At 62.4% G+C, this 6000-nt stretch overlaps 1 protein-coding gene across 4 annotated transcripts in view; it reads left to right on the top strand.

The window, feature by feature from the left end:
• Positions 1-1387: 1387 nt before the first annotated feature.
• Positions 1388-6000, top strand: part of GRM4 (glutamate metabotropic receptor 4) — a 125433-nt gene continuing 120820 nt past the window's right edge. For 2 of the 4 annotated variants that reach the window (XM_034961876.2, XM_034961874.2), the window contains exon 1: positions 1388-1523. The gene's annotated coding sequence lies outside the window, so the exon portion shown is untranslated. Of the gene's footprint in view, positions 1524-3707; positions 3891-6000 lie in introns of those variants that run through there. The other 2 variants (XM_055113481.2, XM_055113482.2) reach the window with 2 other exon arrangements.

The raw sequence follows: 6000 nt of genomic DNA, 5'->3' as shown, positions 1-6000 counted from the left end.
CAGGGCTCTAATTGAAGCCGCTTCTGCAGTCTGGGGTGAGATGCTCTTGCAATCCTAAGAGGGCTGTGTGGCTCCCTCACTTCCGCGCTGCCTTCCTCTAACAACACTCTCCTGAGAGTTTTCAAGCCCCCTCTGGGAAGGGGGCGAGCTGGCTTTATGGTTGGCTAAGGGATTCTTCCCGAGTCTCACTGCAGCCTGCCGACCAGGAGGCCACCTGTTACACTTTTGCCATCCAGTGCTGGAGGGAGACCAGCGGGTGGGGTGTTTCCCTAGCCTGGTGGGGTTTTGAGGTGGTAAGGGGGCTCTGTGGAAAGTGTCCCCTGGACAGGCTGTGAGATCTGGGGCAAGTGGAGTCACCTCACTGGGCCTCAGTTTCTCCCCTTGTTATATACTTGAACCAGGAGCAGTGGGGTGTGCAAATGAACATGCCACATGGGGGCATACGCCACGTGTGCGCGGATGTGTGAGGTTCCAGTGGCGCACCAGGGTGGGAGTAGCGCGCCCCTCTGCGTCCCTGTGCTTTGCTGTACTTTTCTGGGTGTGTGTTAGGGAGGCTATGTTCCTGACCCTCCCCCTCTGGGGTGAGAAGGGGTCCCCGCCATGTCCTCGGGGTAGGTGAGCTGGCACGCGCACGGGGAGGAGGAAGGGGGGAGCTTCCGGAAGAGGGCGCCGGTGGGGTGTGGTGGAAGGGGGAGCTGCCAGCAGGGCGGGTGTGGAGGGGTGGCGGAGCGCCGCGAGAGCCCTGGCCTTCCGGAGGTGGAGGTGTGGGGTAGGGGGTGGGCTCCAGGTGTTCTCTCTTTAAAAGGCCGGCAGAAGCGCCGTGAGCTTGGCCCGCACTTTCAGCGCAAACTTGCCGGATTGGTCTCGTGCCTCCTCGGGTGCAGCAGCGGTTGTGGGCGCCGGGGCAAGCGGCTGCGGCCCCCTCGCCCCCTTGCGCTTCCCGGCGCTCCCGCCCTCTCCCGCAGCCTCCCCTCTCAGCGCCTTCCTCGCTCTCTCGTCTCTCGCTCCCTCTCTAGCTCGCTCTCCAGCGCGCTCTCTAGCTCGCTCTCATTTTTTTTCCTGCTGCTGTTGCCGCTGTTGCGGCGCCGCCAGGCGCCCGTACCTCGGCCGGCTGCGCTCGCTGGTCGCTCCCGCTCCGCTCCCTTCCCAGCCCGGAGCTCTCGGCCAGACCCAGCTCCCCTTGCCGCCTCTCCCGCTCCTTCCGGCTCGGACGCCGGGCTCCGCCGCAGCAGGAGCAGGGGTTGCCGCCGATCTCCCTCTCGCTTGCTCGCTTGCCGGAGCAGCAGCCGAACGCCGCGCGCTTGGCGGCGGCTCCGGCCGGGCGGCCGCCAGCTCATCCCTGCTGCGTCCCGGACTCCGGGCGGCTCCGCGGCGCGCTGGGTCCGCAGCGTCAGCGCCGCCCGCCGCGGCCCGGGCTCCGGGCACCGCGAGAACCGTGCCTCCGGCCGTCGCCTGCCTGCGCCCCCGGGGCAGGCGGGCACGCAGCCGACCCCTCGCCGCGGCTTAAACCTTGCTGGCGCGCGGTGAGTTGTGGCCCGAGGGGGACGGACAGAGGGGACCGTGCCCTCCGGCCTCCTGGGGCGAGGGCTGCGGCGGGGACATCGGGGCTCGGGGAGGTGGCCTCCGGCGAGCTCCCGCGCTTGGAGTGCTCCGAGGAGAGCCGGCGCCCCCGGAGCCCTAGGGGCCGGAGGGCGCGGGACCTGAACTAGAGGGTCTCCCCTCGGGGCTAAGGCAGGCTTTCCGGGTGCCCCTGAGGGAGGCAATGGGGCAGAGGCTTTTTTGCGGGCCCGGTGGAAAGTACTGTCTCTGTATACAGGGGCTTCCACCGGATGGAGGGTCGTGCCAGCTTTCAGGTGGGGGCGGCGGCATTAGCGCATCCCCGTCTGCGGAGAGGCGGGACAGGCGGGGGCGCGGGGCATTATTTGCACCTCTTCCCGGCAGTCTCCCGGCGGGAGGGCACCCAGCCTCGCGCGCCTCGGCTCCTTTCCCAGGCACCGCGTCCAGCTCCCGTGCCCGCCCCAGCGCCGCCTTCGCCACCGGCCGGAGCCCGGCAACCGCTTGCCCGTGGCCTCGGCAGGTTGTGGGGGTCTCTAGGGTCTGGGGTCTCCCTGCAGCCCCAGGACTTCAGGGTCAGGCTCTCTCCGGACACTCGGGACCGTCCCTCCCTGGGACCGTGATGAACCTGCGCGTCTACGCGGCCGCCGGGCGAGCGGACCGGCAGTGGTCTCTGTGTGTGCATGTGTGTACGCGCATGTGTGCTGGGGGGTCCCCGCTCCGGGGTCGGTCTTCCCCGGCGCTCGCAGGTGGGAGGCGTCTCCTCCCCGCGCGGGGGCGGGGCCGAGAGGTGGAGGCCTCGACTGCGAGAGGCGCCCCCGCACCAGGGCGGTCTGAGGCTGTTTGTGCTGAGATGGGGCAGCAGCATCGGCGGCGGCAGGGAGTCCTGAGGCCCGAATGTACGAGCGCCCCCTGCCCCTAGGCCCTGAGTGACATCCCGCCCTCAGACTTTCAGTCCCTGTCGGAGGAGGCGCCTTGCTTCTTTCTCTCCTCTCCGCACCATTGCCGGCCCCTGGCGCGGGAGAACGCGGCCTTTCCGGACACCGACTGAGCTGGGCTTGCCTAGCTGGGTGCCCGAAGCCACGTGTCTCTCAGAGCGGTGGCTGCCCCTGTGTCAATCTGGCAGAAAGCCCGAAGTGACAGGGAGGGAGCGGCATGTATGTTCCCATCATAGTCCCTCGCCTTGTCCGTTCTGGGGTGAGTGGGGGCCTAGGGCAGGCGGGGAGACCAGTGCTCCCAGGGTCTCCATACGGAGCACCCCATCCCACACCCTGCCATTCTGCAGCGCTCAGCCTCCCGCCCCCGGGCCAGCCAATGGTGGACGTGAAGAATGCTCTCATACCCATCTTCCCACACTCCCGGGATGCGTCCTGGGCTAGCCCCACTTTCCCCCGGATCCCAATGGGATGCTGAGCCTCAGGCTCTGGTTCTGCATGCTCAGCAACTCAGAGCCCAGAAGGGCCTCAGGGCCTTCCGGCCTAAGGTAGGGGGAAGCTTTCATGAAGAAGGGAGGACTAGCAGGAGCCTTTTCGGAGGTGGCAGAACTTCCGCAGAGGCCTCTGGGTACTCTGGGGTGTGATCACCCATAGCGCAGGGGCCTCATCACCTCTTCTTGGCAGGCCCTGGGGACTGGTGAACCGGCTCTCGAAATGGGCCTGGCTGCGGTGGAGCGTGGAGGTTGGAGCCTTGTCCCCTCTCTCACTTCCTGGAGGGCTTCACCAGCCCTTAGTCAGATCCTGTCCTTGGGGTGGGGTGGGCGGGGGGCTTTGAGGATGGTGCCTCCAAGCCTCTGCTCAGCACTGGGCTGGGCGTGATGTCCGCTTGTGAATTGGGTGGCCACTGTCTTTATGTTCCTCCAACTTCTGTCCTTTTACACATAAGCTTTTGCCTACCTGCCAATACCTTCACACCTGTCAGGGACAAAAATACCTCAAAAGTTATCCCCCCCGCACCCCGCACCTTAGCCACTTCAGGGACTACCCTTTCCAGGGGCATCTGCATTTAAGAGAGACGGGAGAGGAAGATGGCAAGGCTTAACCCAAAGGAGTGCTCTACCCTACTCAAGGATTCTCAGGCATTTTCAGGAGCGAGATATATTGGTGGGGGGGGGGCAGCATGTAGCTCGTCACCAAGCACAGGTCCTGAGCAGGCGGAGGGGAGGCGGGAGCATGTCAGGAGTTGAGCTGCTTTCTGGGCCTCAGTGGCCTTGCGTAGGCCGCTCCTCCTCCCCCCCTCCTCCCTCCTCCCCCAACCTGCGTCTGGGCGGCTTCATTCCGTTGGAGGCGTGACGTCTCTGAGAGGGAGCGCCTTGCACAGCGGCAGGCAGGCAGCCCGAGGTAGGTGAGAGAGCGAGCAAGCGAGCGATCGAGTGAGTGAAACTGGAACTGAGCAGTGTGCTAGCCAGAAGGGTCAGGGGGCCGGGTTCAGGCCTAGAAGGGCTCTGCAGCTCCCACTCACTTCCTGAGGGGTCCACAGTCCAGCGCCAGGATGTGTGGCCACACCCATCCCCGCCCTGCTGCGGGGGACAGCTGGCAGCAAAAGATGGGAGCAGAACCCACAGGCTCCTGAGCTGAATAATTACAGCCGATAGACGTGTCCTCTCTCCTAGACAAGTGTGGAGCCGGCAGCCTCTAATTACCACCCACCCCAAGATATCTGCCCACCCCACTGTCGTCCTCTGCTCGGTCTAGAACCCAACTTTTCAGTGGGCAGGCCGCACTGGCAGCCTGGACAGCTGGGCCTGCCGGCTGTTGGCTGGCAGGTTATCTCATTTCTGCAGAGTGGCGGCCGCCTTTGCCTCCTGAAGAAGGCATGTGGGGAGCTGGCATTGGAGCTCTGGCCCCACTCACTGGGGCTGCAGAAGAGCTGCTGGCTGTCTTGGCGGGCCTAAGGGGCTTGCACTGGTGGGCATGGGCCTGGAGCAGTGGACACCAGCTCTCTGTCACTCCCACTCAGACTGATGGCTCCTGGAAAGAACGGAGAGGGCTCATTTTCTTAAGTGTCACCTCTGCTGTAGTTAGCAGGGGACTATAAAAAATTAAGTTAGAGGGTTTTGCTGCCTTTGGTCCCTGTAGAGTGCAGGCTGCTTTTTCTTGGTCCTGCGAGCTGTCTATGTCTCTCCTCTCTCTGTGTACTGTCTCTGGCCTCCCTCTCCCTGCTGCCTCCCAGATGAACCTGAGGCTGGTAGTTCCTCCTTCACAACTAATTCCTTCTCCCTGCCTGCCCTGGGGGCTTCCGCCTTGGTTTCCCACTTCTCCCCTCCACCTGGCTTGCCTTGCCTGAGCCTGCTCCTGGAAGGGAGGCATGTCAATGGAACTTGCTTAGAAGAGATGAAGCCTGCTAGCTAGCAGCCAGCCCACCCCGCGGCCCTGCCCACCCCCGCCCCTCGACTGCAGGCCCGAGAGACTGTTCCAGTCTGTCCATGTTTCTCTTGGCTCCTTGGAAAAACGAGCACCACAAGGATAGTAAAAATCACCCCTTAAATTAAAGCTGATGACTCCTGTCGAAATGTTTTATTATTAACCTCACCATTTAGCAATCTCGTGGCAGCAGTGAGGCATCAATATATGTGTACACACGTATATTAAATAAATTGGGGAACGCAGTGCATAATGACATTATCTGGACCCCATTCAATTAAGGTAGTTATTATCTGTGGTAATTGGGAAATGCCAGCCCATAATGCCAGCCCATGCCATTTGGGGCCGAGCCATGCTGACAGGCAGGCCGTGGTGTCTAGCTAAGGCTCTCAGTTCTCCCGAGAAGGCACTGGTCGCCCATTGGTGGTGATGATGGTGAGTCCCAGGAGAGCCTGGGCAGCTGCTCTCCCCAGGCTGGGCCACCAGCATGGGAACCAGGAGGTCTGGGTTCCACCCAGTCCTTCACACTTGGCTCTCCCAGCCACCCCTCTGTTCCTTAGGGTGACACAAGCTAGCCCCTGGATCTATTTCCTGGTTAGGGGCATGACTTCTAGTAAAAACTCTGTCATTGCTACAGGGTTATTTTTAGGTTTAAATATAGAAATAAAGATTGGAGACTCAACCTGATTCCTAAGCTTGTGGAGGGTGATTGCTTCTCAGGTATCACTCACTGCCTCTTTTCAGTGCCTGACCTCGGTGCAGCCGAGGGATGGAAGTCTCCCCACCAACCACAGTTATATTCATGCGGTGCAGTTTGGATGTTGATTGGGCTAAGCCAGTGGCCCCTGCTTTCCAGGGCAGTGCTGGGTTGTTGAGGGGACAGGAAGAGGGAGGAGAGAGGAAGAAGCGGTATTAGTGGCGAAGGCCAAAATAGTAACAGCTGCAAACAAAGACACTTGCCCACTTGGGTCTTGTGCTGGAAAACTAGAGATGGCGGCATGTAGGGATGGGGAGGAGAGGCCTGGGGGTCTGCATGGTTGGGGCCTGCTGGATGGAGGAGATCCAGGCAAGCATGAGCCTGGTGGCC

The sequence above is a fragment of the Pan paniscus genome, chromosome 5, assembly GCF_029289425.2.
Source record: "Pan paniscus chromosome 5, NHGRI_mPanPan1-v2.0_pri, whole genome shotgun sequence".
NCBI classification, from domain to species: Eukaryota; Metazoa; Chordata; class Mammalia; order Primates; family Hominidae; genus Pan; species Pan paniscus.
Note: the sequence above shows the minus strand (reverse complement) of the source record. Positions and strands in the feature narration are given on the sequence as shown.